General features: G+C 45.9%; 1 protein-coding gene across 1 annotated transcript in view; it reads right to left on the minus strand.

The window, feature by feature from the left end:
* Nucleotides 1-20,894, minus strand: part of NGF (nerve growth factor) — a 49,818-nt gene that overhangs the window by 8,429 nt on the left and 20,495 nt on the right. The window lies entirely within an intron of this gene.

Below are 20,894 nucleotides of genomic sequence, written 5' to 3' on the forward strand. Positions count from 1 at the left end.
CAGGAATCAGAAGCTATGGGGATCATTCAAGGAGAAAAAAATGCTACCCAGTTTTAGGTTGTAGTTCCTGGAAGCAATGGAAGGTTTCTGTTTTCTCACTTGTGTAAACTTCATATATATATAGGTGCTTTATTCATTTAGTCAGCAATATTTCCTGAGCACTTACTATGTGCCAAGCACTATTTTAGGTGCTGGGGACACGGCAGTGAATAAGACGACAAGGTCTCTGCTCTCATGGAGCTTATAGTCTTGTGTAAATAAATAAGGTTATCTTCAGATTCTTCTTATGCCATGAAGGAAATACGTGGGGTGTGATGACAGGGGCAAGTGGCGAGGGGCTACTGTAGACAGGATGCTTAGTGAAGGGTTCTCTGAGGAAGTGGCCTTCACATTGAGATCTGAAGGATGAGAAGAAAAGAGAGAGAGAGCATTTCAAGCAGAAGGAACAGCAAGTGCCAAGGCCCTGAGGTAGAAACAAGTCGAAGTTGCTGAATGAGTAGGGAATAGTCCTAGGAAATGAGTTGGGATGAGGTAGAAGGAGCCAGGTCTGCAGGGACATAGCTGGGAACTATGGTTTTATCCTAAGGGGAATGGAAAGGGAGTGAAGGGATTTAAGCAGGAGAGTTACATGACACTTTTTAAATGAATGAATGAATGAATGACTAAACTATTGTGTCTGCTGCAGAAGTTGTAGGGTGTGGCAGCTCTAATAAAAGAAAAAAAATTATAGGATGACATTGTTACCCTTCCTGTCTATATTCTCTTTCCAATGCCCCAAACTCCTTTCCCCTGGGCCTTTTTTAAGTCTTTTTCCACTGTGGATCCCCACCAGTTACCTTCCTTCAACCCCCCTCTCATTTTGTGCTACAGAAGCAAATATCAATGAAGACACTGTGGCCCCAAGTCCCTCACATAGAGAAGCCAAGGACAGGGAGGTGCAAGGGCCTCCTGCTGCTAGAACCATGAACCAGGGTGCTTCCATTCCTCTTCCTTACCCACTTTGCTCAAAACAGCCTCTTTGCTTTGGAATAACCAGGAAAACCTTCCTACTCAATTGGGGTTCAGGCCTAGAGAAGAACACTTGCTCAAAGACTCTCAAAGAAGGTTATGTTCTGCAGCAAAGAACATTTCCACTCTCTCTGGGTTGGATTTAGCACAGGAGAGGGCGGATGTCATGCGCCCCAGGGTAAAAGGTTGGCACCATGGCGTCTGGTTCCATCACTCGTAGGAAAGGGGATCTGATCTAGTCCACACTCTTTTTTTTCTTTTTAAGAAAATCTTTATGGTTGAAAATATTACATATGTCAGGGTACCAGAAACTCTTCGTTTTGGTCCAGTTTGCTCTCCTTCTAGGGTAGGTCACTCAGTATCTTTAAGGAGTTTCCTCCGACGCAGAGCGAGGAACTACCACAGGTGCCCTCCAGCTCTGATCGTCTGTGACTCTATGAGCGTTAATGTTTTCCAGCCCACATCCCTACTGGGTACTTGACGAATGCTTTCCCCCATTCAAACACTGGAATTCATTCATTCCATTAATTACACATTAAACTTGCAGGTGCCATGCCAGCTACTGTATTAGGTGCTAGGGACACAAATAATACAAAATAACATTTAACCTCCAAGAGCAAATAATCCAGAGGCGAGGAAAGGCCAGCACAGGGACTTATCACATACTTAGCACAATGCGATAAGATGACGGGTACTGGGCGCGATATGGGAGGAGGACTTAGTCTTATCTGGCCAGACTCACCAGAGACATACGTTCCTAGAGGAAGTAACATCTGAGGAGGGTTCTTAAGGATAAATAGAAGCTTGTTAAGGAAGATGGGGAGGAAAGTCATCACAGAGCCCCAGAATTTAAGAACTGGCAAGAGGTCCAACATGACTTCATAGGGGGTTTGGGGAGAGGTGAGAGGAGTATGTGATGGGCCTTATACAGAAGTAGGTGAATATGAGCTTGTAGAGTTCACTGCTGTGGCCCGCCCACTGGCTGCAATTTCACAAAAAGCCTCCACTTTTTATCTAGGGAACAACCAGGGAAGTAAGGGTGACTAGAAACATTCTGGATATTCCACTATATGCCAGGATGGCCTCCAATCTAGATTGGAGAATAAGAGTGAAGTTCAAAGTAAATAAAAAAACACTACAACCTCTAAGCAGACCTGCCTTTCTTGGGGTCAGCTATAGACCAACCACAAAAGGTTCCCTGCCCCTATTTCTGCGTTCTCTGGGCCACGCTGCCTTGGTGCATGCCCGAGTGTTGTATCTGAGACCCTGGCCAGCATCTCCCATGCCTTTGGCCTTCTCTTGTTCAGTGCAGGCACAGGGGGCTCGCTGCTGGGGAGAGAAGTCCACTGTCCAGAACACTGCAACACGACGTGATTCTCACAGACATGACTGCCATTGTTTTTAGTCTCATGCTAGTAAAGGTTGCGGCTCTAAAATTAAATCTGATTTAAATATTACCAGTTTCTAATGCAAAAATATTAGGAACAAACAACCCAAAGGCATATCTATTTTTAAAACCCTGTCTGTTCTCATGAGGTAATCACTTCATCACATGGCTCTCACACTTTTATACACGCATGAAAATTAAACCCAGCTCCTCTCAGGATCACGTTCTGTTCCTTCCTGTAGGGCACGAAGGGATACTGGTGAAGCCTGGGGTGCCTCTTCTAGACCCGGACAGCCCTCTCCTATCCTGGGTCTCATGCTTTACAGCAGTGATTCTCAAAGTAGGAGTATTAGCAATATCTAGGAACTTGTTAGAAATGCAAATTCTAATGCACCCCCTCCCATCCCCGAGTTTAAGCCTGTTGGTATGGTCCTCTCTGTTGATGCTTGCCTCAGCGTCCCCTTCAGTTACTTTCTTTTTTAAAAAAATATATATTTTATTGATTTTTTTACAGAGAGGAAGGGAGAGGGATAGAGAGCTAGAAACATTGATGAGAGAGAAACATCGACCAGCTGCCTCCTGCACACCTCCTACTGGGGATGTGCCCGCAACCAAAGTACATGCCCTTGACTGGCTGGAATCGAACCCGGGACCCTTGAGTCCGCAGGCCGACACTCTATCCACTGAGCAAAACTGGTCAGCCCTTCACTTTCTTAAGGCCTCAGTGATATTTTGGTCAATTGTAGCCAAGAAGCTTAGATGATTAATGGCAAGTTGTTCAAAATCTAATCAATACATAGTTTAAGGAAGCTGACCCTCTGCTGGTAGTTTATCAGGAGGGAAGGGCATTGGCTCAGCTACGCAGCCTAACTTCAGTCAGCACCCTGCAGAGTCCTCCATGCTCGTACTCTGTGGAAGTTTCTACCTCCCTCTTGGCTCCCACTTTCTGCTGCCCTCCCTCACCCCAAACCCTCTATGGCAGTGCCTCTCAACCCTGCCACATGCTGGAATCCTCTGGGGGAGTTTTAGGAGCTCCTGACACCTGTCCCACCTCCAGAGATTCTGATTTAACTGGTCTGGAGGGCCACCTGGGTCTCAGTTATTTATAAAGCTCCCAAGGTGATCCCAAGGAAAAGCCAGGGCTGAGAACCACTGCTGTTCAGTGAATGGGATGCTTGACATTGACTTTGATAAGCTAGTAATTAAGAGAAATTATCAAGAAATGAACATGGTTCAGCAAATGTAAAGTGCAGGTGTGGTCACATTATTGGCAACAAGGTGTGAGAATATAGCTCGCAGACTCTCTGGGGGATGCTGTCCCCATCTCCCCTGCTGCCCCCGCTCCCCACCCGTCCTCCCACCCCTGGTTGTCTAGATGTAATTGACATTTGTGAATTGGAAGGTTTTCTTTTTACTCCTCGCATGCCATTTAAAATGTTGTTTGATGTCGGAGCTATGGTTAGCTTATTATTAAGCCCTTATTATTAAGCCCAAGGATTACTGGCTGACATTTTTAATACCAAAGATTTGGGGATGCTTGACCCCAAAGATCTCTTGGATGACTCTTCAGAAGTAATGGCCGGTTCCAAGAGCAGCTCACACCACGTGGAAGGTGCTAGAGCGCTGGTGTGAAGAGCAGGCTCCTTTCCCCGGCTTCCACCTGCTGGTGGTCTGCGAGCTGGGAAAACTCACTAAAAATGTAGAGCTTAAGAACACATTGTGGAGGGCGTAATAATTGTTTGTGCTGTGGCTGTGGTTTTCATTGCCGTAACCGTTCCCTTTAATTCTCTCCTCTCTCTGTTAGTTCTTATTCTGAGCCTCTACACAAAGAGAACATTTGGAGTCTTTTGCGTTGCATGTCTGTTTTCCTAATTTTTAGCCTAATCAGAAGTTTTCTATTATGGATTATGACTGTGAGGTTTGCTGAGTAGGAGCTCTTTTTTTTTTTTTTTTTAGAAAAAAATTCAATTTTGGCCATTTTGAGATGATTTGATGTGTTTTAACTATTTAGTGGTTTTGGCACATCCAGTAGGAAAATAGTGCATCTGGCACCGAGGACTTAGGAAGACATTAAGGTTCAGCAAAACCACTATTCTTTTTCACTGGAAATTTCAATAATCACAGCTCTAAAGGGCCTTGCCACACACTGCCCTAAAAGAGGAATGGTCCTTTGGCTCTCTCGGAGATTCTGGGATAAATTACAAAACCCTTCCTGGCATTTCCCAAGAGAGTCAGGCAGCTCAAAGGAAGAAGCTATTGTGGTTGATTGACCTTGAGCTGCAGAATCAAAGAGCATTTGCTAGGAATGTGCATGACACTCTGGGGTGTGTGGTGGGCCAGTCTGTGTGGCATTTACCTGACTGGATTCCTGAGCTGTGCAATGCCAACACCACAGAAAGGCTTTGGGTACTTACAGCATTAACGTGGTGACGATAAGACATGAAACACACAGCGACCTTCTATTATAGAGCTGAGAGCAGTAAATACATTTTTTTTTTTTGCAGGAATATGCTGCTAAATAACAGTCATTGTAGTGCAGCCCATCAAGTTAGCAAATTCCAGTAATAAATCTGTAATCTCCATGGGAGTGTCAAAAGCAATCGAATAGTTTTTCAAACTTTTCTGTGACCCTAAGAAAACATCTCCTTGGTTCCAACTGGCTGATCCTTAAACCACAAGAAAAAGATCCATTTCAGCTCTGCTTTCGGCCTCTCCCTGCCTGTTGTTTCCATATTTGGGACTAAGAGCAGACAGAAGTACTGGGGAAAAAGGCGGACTCTCAGGTTGGCTGGAGTCAAAGTGTATATCCAATAATACCAGCACCTATCGGGGTCCCCAGCCCACTGCAGGCCTCGGGGGACCCCCTGGGATGGAATATGTACATGAATGAAAACAAAACGTTGCCAGTGAACGTGAACTCAGATCCAAGCCCTTTATTCTATTTGTTTTATAGGATTAAATGTCCTCAGCTCTTCTTGAGCTAACCTCTTCCTCTCAGTGTGTGGTATGTTTTCCAAGCAATGGGTCAAGCAATGTTACAACATATAAGTCTATAATGCAATTCAGATGTAATTTAAGAAAGTCAGACAAGCTAAAGATTCATAGTCCTGAGAAAGTCCAGGAAAAATCCTGGTTTAACAGACGCAGTGTTCTGGGGCTTGAAAAAAAGACAGGCAGTCCACCCTTCAAGGAAAGAGGGATGCAGGGCAAGCTATGGAACTCGAATGTAAGGATTCCAGTAGAATGCCGCCTTTACCTTGAAAAATGTCCGTGAGGCGAGGGCATTTCTGTGTCACTGCAAAAAACTGGTGCATCTCAACCAGTCTGCATCCGAGAGAACAAGGACCACAAGTAGCCAGCCCCAAACACCCCGGGGGGGAAACCGAGTCCCAAGGCCATGTCAGATGCCTTCTGACTCCCCACCACTCTGGAGTGACAGCTGCCACCGTGTCTCCTGCTCCCTGTGCATGGCTTTGAAACCATCCCAGTCCCAATGGGCTCCTACCCCACAGGACATACACAACAGATGAAGGAATGTCGGATGTCATGGGTGTGGTTAACTTCCCTGAAGGGCTGCTGGATGGGTGTCCTTAAGCTTCCCTCAGGCAGTCTCACCTAGCTCTTGTACTGTCTCGGGAGGAAAGGTCAGGGGAGGTGGAATCCTGCTGTCCCTTCTAAAGTCACTGGAGTCTCACATAATCATATTTTAGAACATTCCCAGTCTTCTAGTGTTTCTCTCTTTAGGTTTTACTTGACAGAGACATAAACAGAATAAACACTCCGCACTAGGAAATTCACTCCGGAGCTCACCAGAGGCCCACAGGGTGCATCTGTCTCCAGGGACCTGGCACACTGTGGGCAATTAGACAGTCAAAGATGGGGCAGAAGTTTTCCCCACTCAATCATGATAGTGGTGGTGGTGGTGGTGGTGGTGGGGGGAGTGGGGAGAGAGAGAGAGAGAGAGAGAGAGAGAGAGAGAGAGAGAGAGAGAGAGATCAGCCACTCACCCTGTTGCTTCTAAAGAGTTAAGTTTGGAAGTTTAAGACTCAGAGAAATAGAAACTAACTTAGGAATCTCAGTTGTTATTTTACATAATCAGACCGTTGGAGCCGTGAAGAAAGGGCACTGATGACTCTGCTGTCCAGTGGCTTCCCCTGACAGCTGGGCCAACGGAGGCCCCACCAGTTTTCAGCTGGGTGACCTTTAGCAAGTGACTTAACCTCTCTGTGCCTCGATGTCTCCATTCAAAAATCGGAATAATTATACCTTCCACCCTGGGCTATTGAGAAGATTAAATAGAATAAGCATTTAGCCCAGTGCCTGGCACCTTGTTGGCACCTTTATGGGCACATAAAGACAGGGTGTCCCCCAAAATGTATACATACTTTAACAGCTGATACCTCACTTAATTTTCACTCCTTTTCAGGTTTAATGGGTTTGAAATAATGGGTGAAGCCAGACTAAGCTTTGAACAAAGAACATTTATCCTAAAGTGCCACTAGACTTTTTTTTTATGGGGATACATAAAAGATAAAATTTACAGTCCAAAACTGGCAGCAGTTGACAAATTGAGGACACGCACATGTTGAACAAAATGATTCTTGATGCTTATGATTCCACTGCTTCACGTTATCAGCAGTGCCTGGACCAGAGCGGCCATCAGTATGAAAACATCGGGAAAAAATTATTCCTGTCTGTAGATTCTTTTAAATGTTTCAAGTGAACTGTATGTTAATCAACACTGACTTTATAATCATTCAAAGTGGGTAAACATTTCGGGGGACACCCTGTATTAGCTATTAATATCATTAGAGACAGTCAGCTACTCTAGTCATCAGGCAGCGCGTTACTGGCAGGCTGGGCACAGAACAGAAGTGAAGCCTGTGTCCACCCCGTGTCCCCATCTGGCTGTCTCTGTGCTTTGCGCCCCAATCGTGGCCGCAGTGGCTGGCCGTGCACATGCTCAGTGGCCCCGTCTGCAGCTGCAGGACGATTATCTGCAATCATTTGCCAACCAAGATGCTGAGTAAGAAACTGAAACATTTGCCTCTGAAATGATCCGTTTCCTTCAGCCCTGTTGCAGTCAAACAGAGGAAGCTGCTCGCTGTAACTAGTTGGGGGCGACAGGGAGGGGCCGGCAGTGCAGCGCAGTGTTCTTTGGGGACCGCAAACACTTGCCGGGACCCATAGAGTTAACAGCATCTTAGCGTAGGTAATTGCCCCTTCCAAGGGAATACACCAGGAAAGTGTCCTCATTGTCAAATTTAGGCTCAACGATCCAGGGATTTGGGACACATTTAGGCACCACCTGGATGGTTGACTTCTTGAGGTCTTTGGTGTTTTTCCATCTATGGGCCGGTCCTGGACTGGGCACTGAATGATTGTTTACTGAACAAGACTGAAAACTCTCCACACAGCTGCACCCAGCTTATTCACAGTGAATCAGTATTTCATATTACGTTGGGAAAGAACAAGTGGCCCTCCTTCCTATTCCTGGGTAACTTTGGCAATGCGGCGTTTCCCTGAAGGAGCGCGCCCCCCCTGGGTGGGTGACAGGTGCACTGCTGAGGAGCTAAGAGACTTCGCTCAGTAGACCTTCATTCCGCCGTCATCACGGGCACTAAAGAGCACTCACAGGTGTTGGGCAAAACCTACTCCTTCCTGTTTCCAGCTTGCTTATTTTTCTTGTCCAGAATTTCCTTGGAGCAAGCTCCGCTCCAGCAGCCGCTGGTAATGTGCAATCCACTGGGATGGCAATCACCTCATTGTTTAGTTACCACCCCTGAAAGGAGGAAAAATAAACAAGAAAGAAAGCAGAGCTCACACATACAGAAGAGGGTGGGGCTGCGTGATGATAATGAAAACCATTTGCTAGCGTTTCACTCCTTCCTTTGTGAACCAGCCGAGTGGCTGGCACCAGGCCTCTGTCTGCGAGGGAGCTGCACCTCCAAGGCCTTCCAGGGACCCGCTCCATCCTGCCCATCAGGAATGTCACCCTTTGTCCCCAGGAAGGAGGGGGCTTGACTGACCGCCCCAGCTCCCTCGTCCACAGCCACCAGGCCATCTCCAGCTCTCACCATCGGTCTCCCCCAGGGCACCACCCCTCCTGTGTGATGGTGCATTGACCTCGGTTCTTTCCAAGCTCTGCCTGAGCCAGCCTTCGGTTCACTGTGTGGGTAGGTCTCTCCTCTCTAGTCTGTATCCTGTCCGCCTATCTGTGTCCAGGACTTGCAGCCCAGCTTTCTTTTTAACTGTTTCTACTTTTCTTTTTATTCCACAGACCTGATTTCCATATTCCTAAAATATAGATTCATACTTTTTTTAGGATAAGAAACAAAAATAAATAAAAATTTACAAGCAAAACGAACAAAAAAATTCCAACAAACAAAAACCCCCAGACCCCACAACAGGTAGAACAGTGTAGATTTGCCAAAGCACGTCTGTTTGGCTTGCACTGTCCCTGAGAGAGGAATCGCCTCCAAAGGCGCATGTTAGAGTTATGGACAAGATCCCTCCTACCAGATGCTCTGTGCTCAGTAAGTCTGAGTGCCCCCCTCTCTGCCCACTTCTCAAATCTACCGCAGCATCTACACACGTCCTGTTCAGGTCCGTAGAGCATGGCAGCATTATCTCCATCAACACCACCTCCATCACCATGACAATGACCTCCACCCCCATCATTGCCTCACCATCACCACCACCATCATCTGCTCCCACACTTCCTCCCACCACCATCCTATCACTACCTGCTACCACCATCAACATGACCACTTGCACCATTTTACCATCACTGTTACCACTCCCACCTTCAATACCAACATCACCATTACTACTATCACCACCACCATCAAAGGATTAAAGAACTCCCTGGAGTCCAAGAACTGACCACTGTTCCCCAAGACCTCTAGGCTGTCAATAGAATCAGCAAGACTGGGAGTCACTTAGTTGCTTCCCGAGTAGGTAGGTGAATGGTTTAGGCCCATATAATGCCCAACTGAACTGGGTCTACTCACGAAAGCATTGCTCTCCTATGTATTCTATTACAGTATATCCAGAAACCATTCTTTTTATTTTATTTTCTTTCTCCTGATATATTTTTGAGTCAACTTTGTTTTCCCAGTAATATAGATGTCAACATTATTCAGTTTAGACCTTGATACATTTATCTCCAAAGAGGAATGACTATCTCAAGGACATTATGTGTACACACACACACACACACACACACACACTCCAGAAGGTAAATGAGGAATTATGGGCCTTGGTCCTCCAAAACGAGGCAGGTGCTTTTGTTTGCCTGATGCAATGAGTTAAGGATAAGTGCACAATGTTTGCCGATCACTTTTGCGTTTTTCTGCGTCTTCACCCTTGGAAACAAGTGGATTTGTGCTTAGGTCTGCAGGAAGGAACGCTCTCACCCCTCCCCTCAGCCTCTGCCTGGAAGACTGACTCCCTGGCAGTGATTGGCTCCCGCTTGAAAGAGGGGCGTTCCCTGAGAGTTAAAGGCCAGGCTCTCTCCTGGCCCTTCTGTCCCAGCAGGGAAAGGGACCCACCAGCTAGCTGGCCCAGGAGGCAGGCTTCTTTCTCAGCCACTTGTTCAGACTGAGTGGGGAGCTTCTTCCTGTAGGGCCATGAGGGTGAGTATGCCAACTCTGGAAGTTTGAGCTTGAGCTTGGGGGAGAAAGGGCAGGGGTGGGATAGAAATCCCCAAGGAGCCCGCTTAGGCTGTCTGAGAGGTAGTGATTAGGATAGAAGTGCCTATATTTTAGGTATAAAGTTCAATGTAATGTAATACGATGTGTTAAAATATGTTGAGTACTTCCCTAGAATAAACTGTGGGTTAGAAGTGAATGCAATTACGACCACTGATCACAATATTTATTGTGTTGTATGTGCCAGGCGCTATACTGAGGGCTTTCTATACTTCCTCCTTTAAAATACTTACTAAAATCTTCTGAGGTCAGTATCATCCCCATTTGATAGGTAAGGAACTTCGGCTTAGCATGCAGAGGGCAAGTGCAAAGCCACCCTGCCTAGGGGATGGGAGGATGGAAAAGCCCAGGTCCCCCACTCTCTGGTCTCTCCTCTTCACCCCGCTCTGATCTGCTCAAAATCTGACCATGCAAAGGAGCAACGGCCGTGTTCTCTGGGTTTTGCATTCGAGGGTCCATTTCTGCTCCTGTGATATGGATAATGTATGGGCAGGATTCTGCATGTTTTCTATTCTTGAATTTACTCATTTCTTTTTAGAATCTAGTACTGATTTTCTCATTGTAATTGGCCTTGACTCCTCCACTTGTCTGTCACCAGACCCTCCTCGCTTACAACCTTGAGGGCGACCACAGACCATGCTCCCTCCTCACTGAGATACTCTATCCACCCAGAAACAGCTTCTTGGAAGACCCACGGTTCTGGCAGAAATGCAGGCACAGAAGATAGATGCTGAGAATGTGGGGTTGTTTCTTACTGGGCAGTTTATAAACATAGGAATGTGGCGATTCCAGTTACTCTCCTATATTTTCTGGATAAGATTTGCTGTTAATTGTGAGGCCATGGAGTGGGCTGGCGGGGGCGGGGGGCGGGGGGAGGGAGGGCACAGGCAAGACATGATCTACTCACTCTGGACTGGGGTGGGATTCTCTGTTGGTTGGCATTTTGGGCGTGAAGACCAAGCCTGAGGCTGATGGAGCCAAGTGGGGTCTGTTAATATTGCCATTCGTGGACATGCACTAGAAAACCACCTCATGCATTTACAGGAAAACATCGAATGTAATATCTTTGTTGAGTTTAATCAGAACCAGAGTAAAATTCCAGTTGCCAAGAATAGAAACTTACCCTAATGATTTCATTTTCAGCCCAAAATATACAGTGTTTTCTCTGCCTGCTCTGTTTGCCGCTTTCTAAAACAAGAAATTACCCAGCGACGACTTTGGTTTGAGGGATGGGAGGGAAGTAATAAACACTTAGCAGCAAAGCAAAGCGATCGCGTGTCGAAGGACCTCGGTGGACGGGCATTCGGAAGCACGTTCAGTTGGTGAATCGTTGCCTTTATTTCCCAGGACCCCGTGAACCACTCGGTCAGGGTTCCCTCGTCCCAGCTGTGTGCTCTCGGCAGCGAGCACTTCAGAGGGCAGAAGTGAGTCAAAGGCAAGAAGAGGAGGTTGAGTTACTATCTCTGTATTTTTCAGGCAGACATAGTTGTTTTCATAGTTTCATCTTCTAGAAAATGGCCCTTTTCTAGAAGAAGGAGAGTCTCAGGCTGTGAGAAAGAGACAGGGCACCTAGACAGAAGAGAAGCTGTTCGTTCTGATTTGTCATATTGAGTCGAGGAAATGGTTTAGATTAGGAATCATGCTGCTCTGAGTGCAGCAGAACGGTGGTTTCCGCTTTCAGACCTGGGGTGGAAACCTGGCCCACCAGCCTACTGCCACCAGACGCTCTTTAAAAGAGACAGGCCTGCTGCCTTCTTTGAGCTTCTCAGGAATAGCGTGAGCAGGAAGGAACAAGTCATCAGAAGGCTCTCCACCAGGGAGCACTGACTGTCACCTATAGGACAACAGTGACATTTTGGCAGACGCATCAGAAGGGCACACACTGGCCATGAATCATGTGGCTTGGCCCCTTCCCCCCGGGCACCACGGGAATCTGAGTAATGCTGGCACTGAGGAGGGCCCTGGCTCTGGGGCTGGCTCTGTTGCTTCCAATTAGGGGCCAGCCTGAGGCTGAGCCCAGGTCAGGGACAGAGGGAGAAACCGATCTCATTTCCGATCAGCTTGGAGCGTGATGAGTGCTTGTGGCATGAATGGATGTGTCTCGAACAGATGGACTCAGACCAGCCCAACACCTGCAGGCACCGGGAGAGCTGAGTGAGCTGGGATTCGCCCTACCGTTAGGAAGCCTGATGTCATGGTGGAGGGAAAACGAAGATGTGGAGGGAGGAAGATGGACCTAGAGTACAAAGCAATTGAGAGAAGAGGGGAGTTGGAGAAAGAATAAGAACAGTAAATGAGGGGCGAGAGGGGGCAACAAAATGACAAAGGAGAATGAGCAAGGAAAGGAGGGTGAAGAGAGAGACCCAAAGGGCAAAGGAGCAATGGAAAGAGAGGGGAGCAGCTGAGAGAGGAACCGGCGAAAGGAGGCAATGGAAGATAAAGGCAGAGGTTGGGAGCAGACCTTGAAGATGGCCTTGGCCTCAGCTTTAGGAAAGTGGAAGAAATCCTTGCACAGATCATAGTCTGTGCTGGTGAGATGTGACTCTGGGTTTCCCTAGAGAAACAGCCCGAGCAGCAGCTAAACAGCCACTAGCAACTCCCCCAAAGAACCCAGATTTCATCAAACTGGCTTCTGGTAACCTTACCAGATAATCCTGCTGATATTTTCCAATTAGCAGTCTATTAGAATATGATTTTTACTGGAAACATTCCATTCGAGCCCAAACCCAGTGATAACATTGCTTGGCAGAGTGACACAGTGATTTCATTCCATAGGTTAGGACAAGGCCACATCCCAGGATACTACACAGCATGTTCAACACAAAAGTCCTTCATCCCAGACCCGCTGTGCTGGGTGTGCCAGACTGGCGCGCTTAAGATACATGAGATTAAATGACCTCACTATTATCAGATTCAGAGAAAATGCCTTGGAAAGAAATGGCAAGTGAAAAGGATCAAAAGACAATGCGGGGGGAATTGGGGCTTCCCATTGATGCTCCGATCCAGCTGCAGTTCGTTAGAACGTAAACTGTGTTCAATCACATCCTCTGTCATGAATAAAACCCCAAACCAAATCCAAACACAGATAAATGGTGATGTACTTGGATTTCACTTGGGGCTTGCATCATGGCTCCACCAGGTGCCATGCATACGTCTCGGGTGCAGGCCACGTCTCCATTCTGCCTGCGCCACTGCCATTTTCCTGTTACTGCTGCCCAGCCAGTTAGTGTGTCCTTCTCTTCCTGGCGCCTCAAGCATTAAGGGCAAACCAGGAAGGTGGGGCACCTGGAAACCACCCCCTAACAAAAACGACCGGATGGATTAGGAATGTTACGGATGCAGGAAAGCTTTCACGGGGTGAGGGAGAAGAGCTGCTCTCCATCGTTCCGGGAGACACAGTTGGGATGAATGAGCAGACCTGGGGTCTTCATCAACATGAGGTTGCTGAGAATATCCGGCAAAAGGGCCGCCTGCTGAGGTGGGATTTCCATCGTGAGCCCTGTTCAATGCGGGAGAATGGCCTCTCATAAAAGAGTACTAAACTGAAAGTCTATTCAATTATAAGCAACTAGGACCACTCAAAGGAGGAAGGGAGGCAGGAAAGGAAGAAGGAAAGGAGGGAAAGAGAGAAAATGCGTCATAGTGTCAACATGAGGGTGATTCTTCATGTTCCACAAAGTGAGCCTGGGAGGTGGAGAGCTGCAGACTCAAGTTACTCATCTGACTGCCTTCACTGAGGCTGGTACCACATACAACTGCTCATTCAGGAAGCCTCATCTTGGTAATATTAGCATGAAGCTAATTTTAAGTAGATGCATATGTTAAAGGCAGACACAGGGGGGGAAAGACTAAAAGGAAATACAGCAAATGTTAGCGGTACTTGAGTTAGAGGATTATGGGTAATTTTTGTTTATTCTTTATACTTTTCCATATTTTCTAAATTATTGCAATGATCCATGAATAGCTTTTATAATCAGAATAATGTATTTTAAAATACTTGGACAACATTATATCTAAAACTATTGAAATGTCCATAGATTTTACCTATTAATTCCACTTTTGAGACTTTATCCTAATAAAATAATCTGAAAAGGGGAAAAAGATACACTCCTGATTTTTGTGTGTGTGGGTAAATGATTTATAATTGCAAAAGCAGACGCCAAGTGTTCTTCAATAGTGGGATAGTTGTTAGTTACTTTGTGGAAATTCTTTTTCAGGAGCTTCTCTGTAGTCATTCAATATGAAAAACTGTGAAGACAACAGGAACGAGGAGACATGCTTGTGCTATAGTGTGAAAGGAGGGAGAAGCAGGTTCGAGAAGACTGAAATCATGGCAGCCTAGGGACATCACATGTGCATAGCAGCCAGGTCTGGAAGTAAATACCTAAAATGAAACCAGTTGTATTGAGTGTTAGAACTTCGGGTGATCGCCTCTGCTCCTTCATTTTCCAAGTGGTTCATAATGTTGTTATAATGTCTTTATAATGAAAGTAAAGTCCATAAACCTTTCCATATGTTCTTTCTGTAAACCCTTCAGGTTTCAGGCGATACCGGATACATTCCCACGTCAGCGTTCGCCCCATGGTGCCTAGTCTAAGCTGTTTCGTTCTGCAGCGGCTCGGTCCGTGTTGCTGACTAAGTCCCCAGGTTTACTCTGTGGCTTTTGGCGAGTGCAGGTAGCGGACATGCTCAACCTGTGAGCAGCCTCTTTGTTGTCTCAAGTTACAGATTTATCATGTTGAACAGAGAATGAGAAACTGCTGAACGGCTCGGATGTCTGTGGACACATTCCCTATAATGGGCAGTTCTTGGCCATGAATGTGAAGGGTTGAGGATTCAGACTCTCCTTTATCTATTGCTGGCTTGGGCGGCTGCATACTCCAAAGCTCACATAAGGTTTGGATATAATGTCAGCTTCTGATTATCTGTTACATGGGAGGAAAAAATTGGAAACAAACCGCCAAGCTATTTGTAGTGCGTATCGTTTGGTTTTGTACACCCCAGTTTTGGGGCAAGAGCAGGAGGAGGAGCAGTGGGAGGAGGCGGAGGGGAACCACCAATGCGTGCCCGCCACTTGCCCAGCATTATACTAGGGCCTTTCACCGTGTGGCTCACTTACACTTATCAGATAGACAAGGGAACTGAGACGCCGATATATGGTAACTTGTGGCAGGCCGCACAGGCTAGGAAAAGGAATGATCTAGTCCCAGAGCACATACTGACAGATGGTCCACAAAGCGAAACAAATCACTTGCCATTAGTCTAGAACTGACTTTAATCACCAGGGGTTCTTTTACCACCCGTGGTTCTCAACTAGGAGTGATTTTGGCCCCGGACACCACCCCAGGAGACACTTGGCAACATCTGGAGACATTTTTGCTGGGGGGTGCTACTGGCATCTTGTAGGTAGAGGCCATGGATGCTGCTAAACATCATATTGTGCACAGGACCACCTACCACAGTGAAGAATCATCTGGGCCAAACTGTTAATAGAGTTGAGGTGGAGAAAGCTTGCCATATCATAATAGAACCCAATGTAACTCACCCCACTAACTTCACTTCCTGTTCACTTATGATATTAAGTTTCCGTGGCTCTGAACAGTTCTCAGAGATATGAAGCATCTGAGGTGCTGTTTATTGGTCATATAATTAGGAACCACTGAGCATATGTAAATCAAATAAATGTGCATAAAATCTGGATGACAGTGCCAAGTTTAACTCTGAAATTTATGAGGGGAGTTCATAGTGAAATTGCCAGCAAGAAATTAACAACTCCCCAAGTGTTACCAATTGTGGCTAACCCTAATCTGTATTAAATTCTACAATGAATAGCTAAACATTCACGGAGTCTCACTCGGGATTCCCATATGTAAAATCGGAAACTTGGCTGTTCTCCGATGACAAGGTCAAATCACTAAGTTTTAACACTTCAGCTGTGTCTATAAGCAGAGTGTAAATTGCTTTAGTTTGCTGTGGCTGGCCTATTTGGAGGAGGAGTACACATTAATTTTGTTCCTTCTATGTCATCAAAACAGCCCCTGGAAAACCGGAGTTAATGAATTAGTCAATATTTTTGTGGTTCACCATAATTTTGAGGCATAGAATTATAACAGTATTTGAGAAAGACTCTTAGAAACTCTGCAAAACTGAAAAGGACTCAGGAATCATCTAATTTAGTCTTTAATTGATCAAGTGGTATTCATTGGATGACCTACGATGTGCCCAACACCACGCTCAGTACCGTAGAAAATAATAGGCAAGTATAAAGCATGAATTTTGCCTTCAAGTAATAAACAATATGGGAAAGAGATAAGACAAATGCACAGGAAATATTTAGTGAATAACTTGGGTTCTAAATTGTTTTGTATAGACTGTCAGCAATGACGGGGTTCAGGGAAGGTGTATCACATAAAATTGTTGATATTTGTTCACTTGTGTACCTGTCCATTATCATGACAGCCACCTGCGTGCAGGGACCTAGAAGGAACTTTCTACTCTGTATCTGTCTTGGTGTCTAGGCAGAGCCTGGCCCATGAAAGCCAGCTAGTAAATGTCCATTTAATAAGGGAATGAATGATCTCAATGGGTAATGGACCTGATCTTGGCCTTGAAGCCACAGGAATGTCTTGACCAACGTTTCCCACTCCTGGGATGTCCAAAGAGGTTTGGTAAAACAAGGGTTCCATGGCCAAATGGTTTTGGGAATTGCTGGGTTAGAAATAGCTCTCTCTAATCAGAGCTTCCCATATTCTAATACGCATTGGGTCTAGAAGGACTCACTGACTTGGGGTTAAAATTTATTTGCTCATGGAAACATATCTTACTAAATATTTGGTAACATAAATTTGACTTAAGATACCAAGAAATCCACGTTGAGAATAATTACTCTAACTATCCAAAGGAAATAGCTTCTTGAGTTGACTAATGCTTTGAAAACCAGTATGCCGGAGCTCTTACAGTTATGATTTGGGGATCTTCTAGAAAGAGTTCAAAGGAAGTCCTGTCCTTTGGGGCCAGGCCTGTATGAAGGAAAGACCAGGACACTTTTTATGCCGCCCTAAGTAGCTTTTCTCAACGGCCTCTCTGTAGCTCTGGCTTAGAGAGTCCTACTTTGGCGTGAGGCCATGGCTTGAGCCTGGGACGCACATTTTTTAAAAATTTGGATGAGTCTTTTCTTAATATTCCCACTGGGCTTGTACTTTTATTTTTTAAATGTCTTCTGCCCTGAACTGCTCAACTGGGCTTGATAACTTCCCAGCAGGCTGCTGGCTGCAGAGCATGACCTGGGATAGTGGCTGTTTGTTTCTCTGTAAGTCTGCGCTTGCTTTGATTTGGGTGGGTTTCTTTCCATCGTTTCCCATTATGAGGATCACTTATGGGATCAAACCACTAAAAAGGCAAAAGCAAAATTGTGTTTCTTTGTTAAAAACGCTTTCCTTTTGAAATATATCTTTCAAATGTACAGTTATTTTTCCTTTTCTGATCAAACTTTGAAACAAGTCTTCCAGACCCCAAAGGGTTTTTATTAAAAGACAAAGCAGTTTAAAAATAATTGATGGTGAACTGGGGAGCTGAGTAACGTTCTATTACCATCAGGAGCAAATACAAGCGGACGGTGACACATTTTGTGAATGATTTCTATTTCAACATTTGAGCCTGAGGATACAGTTGAGAAGGCAGAGCTAAATCCATTTTTGCAAGTAGCTTTGATTTTAAGATAAATTTGTAAAATGATTCCTAGCACATTGTGTCATGTTCTATCTCAACTCGTGGCCATGAATTTTGTACCTGTACTGGGACTGGGTGTGGGGGTGGGGGGAGGGCACCGGTCCTGAGGATGGCATTACAGAAAGACCCCACCCAGTCCGTTACTGCAAATCATTGGATGTGATTCCAACATTGAGGAATGAAGTTGTCAAATTCTATGGAAATGCGGCAGAATGAGGCAGGAGCAAAAGTCGAACTCACCAAGATGTGTCTACCCGCTGCTATTGTGGGCATATGGCACACCCTCCCCTTCAAGACAGGCCCTGTGACCCTAGTGGCTCAGGTGTCACCAGCTCTTTGGTCACATTTACTCTGCTGCTGTCCCCAGCGCTGGCTCTGCCTGCACAGGCCTGACAGGAGATCACTGTGCACTGCTCTGCTGTGGCTGCTCCTGTGTCCAGGGTTCTAATGAAACACGGAGACCATCTCTCAGAAAATGTACAAGCCCTTTGGGCACAATGCCTCTTGCAGATGATATGAACTGGGCCTAAGTCACATAATTTATGGCTAGTGCTTGGCAACTGTTCAACTGAATTCAACAAACATGTAATGAGCACCTGGGCCCCGCAGGTGCAGCATGCTGGGAAGTTAGGAGGGGAATAGGCTGGTCTGGGCGGGGTAATACGAGAAGCACATACACAACGAACCCGAAACAGAATGAAAGTATACTATTGACTCACTTGCTTAGCAAATATATAGTGAGCACCTACTCTGTGTTAAGAGCACTGTTCTAGATGTGTGGGGATACAGTAGAGAACAGAGTGGGGACGGGCTCTGCTCCCAGGGAGCTTAAATTCTAGTGGGGAGGACAGAAAACACAGAACAAATAAGCAACAAAAAGTCAGTTGGTGGTAAGGGCTGGAAAAAACAAAGCCTGGTGAGGGTTTGGGAATCGCAAGTTGAAGGAAGTGCTGGATCGGTCAGGGAAGGTCTTTCCGATGAGGCGATGTTTATAGAGAGACCTGGATGAAGTATGGGAGACAGCTCTGCAGAAACAGGGCCGAGGGTGGCCAGTGTAAAGGTCCTGAGGCAGGAGCACGCTTGGCAGAAACATCGACCATGCCCCTGCGGAGGGGCGGGCAGATGATCGCCGCAGGAGAGAGTAGCAGAAGATGAGATCTGAGACGCAAACAGAGCCAGCTGTTGTAGAACGTTATGGATCCTGGCGAGGGCTTTATTCTAAAGGAGAAAGGAAGCCATGAGAAGGCGTTGAGCAGGAAAATGACACGTCTTGATATGTTTTTAAAGGAGCACCTTGGCTGAGCCACACAATGGAGAGCATGAGTGGAAGCAGGAAGATTGGTTAGATCAGTGGTTCTCAACCTGTGGGTTGCGACCCCTTTGGCGGTCGAACGACCCTTTCACAGGGGTCGCCTAAGACCATTCTGCATATCAGATATTTACATTACGATTCATAACAGTAGCAACATTACAGTTATGAAGTAGCAACGAAAATAATGTTATGGTTGGGTCACAACATGAGGAACTGTATTTAAAGGGCCAGAAGGTTGAGGACCACTGGGTTAGATGGTTCTTGTAATAACCTGGGTGAGAGGAGGGGGCCGTCTGGGCTAGGATGGCAGGGTAGAGGAGGTGAGAGGACATTGTAAGTGGGGTAGGTGGAAGGAACAGGGAAGAATAGGATTCCCGAAGTGATGTAGAAAAGTGGGGAAGGGGAGAATCAAGGATCCCCAAGGTTTCAGCATCCAGCTGGATGGAGGTGTGATTTGCTGAGATGGAGGGCACTGGGGAGGAAGCAGGTGTTAAGATCAGAATGACAAGTTTAGGTTTAGACATCTTAAATTTGAGCTCCTTAGACATACAAGTGGAGCGTTTGAGTAGGCAGTTAATACAGAAATTTGGAATCAGGCGGAGAGGTCAAGGGCTACATTTTGGAAATATCTCGCTTTGGAACTCATCTGGATAAGGAGCCTGCAGAACTAGGTCACCGAGGTTTATTATGGGATTCAATTTCTGACCTTCATTCTTCTGCAGATGAAATTAAACAAGTCTCCCCTCTCTGAGACCCCCCTAACCGCCGCTGTGCCTTCCCTGGTAAGTCTCTGGAAGGTTCCTGAAAGCAGACACTCTGTCTTATTTAGCTCCCAACCCCTCACACGGCCGCGCATGCACCTGTCACATCATCGCCCACAAACCACGGCTGAGTTGGAATGCCACCTACTATGCCCCCAGGGCTGTGCTGCGTGCTGTGATGTTGCGAGTGGGATCAGGAACCAGTGGGGAGTTAGTCTCATCATACATCAACCAGCAGAGAAACTGAGGGACCATCTGTCAGGAAAGAGACTCACAGGCGGCAAGGGCCCCAGGGTCCAGTCTTGTCTCTGTTACTCGGGGACAGTGGGTATGTCACCCCATCTCTGGCTTCAGTCTCCTCATCTGTCCAATGGTCTGGACCGATTATCTCTAAGATTCCTTTCGGATCCCTGCCTCACCAAAGGAAGCATTACTTGTAGGGTAGCTGGGAAGAGATCTAAGACCTGCTGAGGGCGGGGGGACTTGAGTTCACCTTGATATTCCTTTCACACTCACATCTACCTCAGGGAAATTCAGAAAACAAGACAATTGATATCTGCTCATTTGCCTACTTTTTTCATATCTTTAAAAGAAAATTAAATATACATACTTATTTCAGTGAATATATATATTTCATTTTCATATGACTAGTGATAGCTAAGATTTGTCAAATATTTTGTATATGCCAGTGGATATGAAGTGGATGATCTCACTTCATGCTCATGCTGGCTCTATGAGTACAGTTGTTTTCTTGCACAGAGGAGGTAACTGAGGCCATATATATGTTTGCCTTGCTGAATGTCAAAAACCAACCAACCAACAAACAGATACACTCTAACAGTGTTTTACCCAAATTACATCATTTTAACCTAGAAAACCTCAAAGAATGTCATACAACTGAGATTAAACTTTTATATCTTAGAGCAATTGAAATAGTTTATTACCTAACTAGCATTTTAAGGTAAATTTTTCTCAATGGATATTTT

Source organism: Myotis nattereri (assembly GCF_964212035.1).
Source record: "Myotis nattereri genome assembly, chromosome: 18".
NCBI lineage: Eukaryota > Metazoa > Chordata > Mammalia > Chiroptera > Vespertilionidae > Myotis > Myotis nattereri.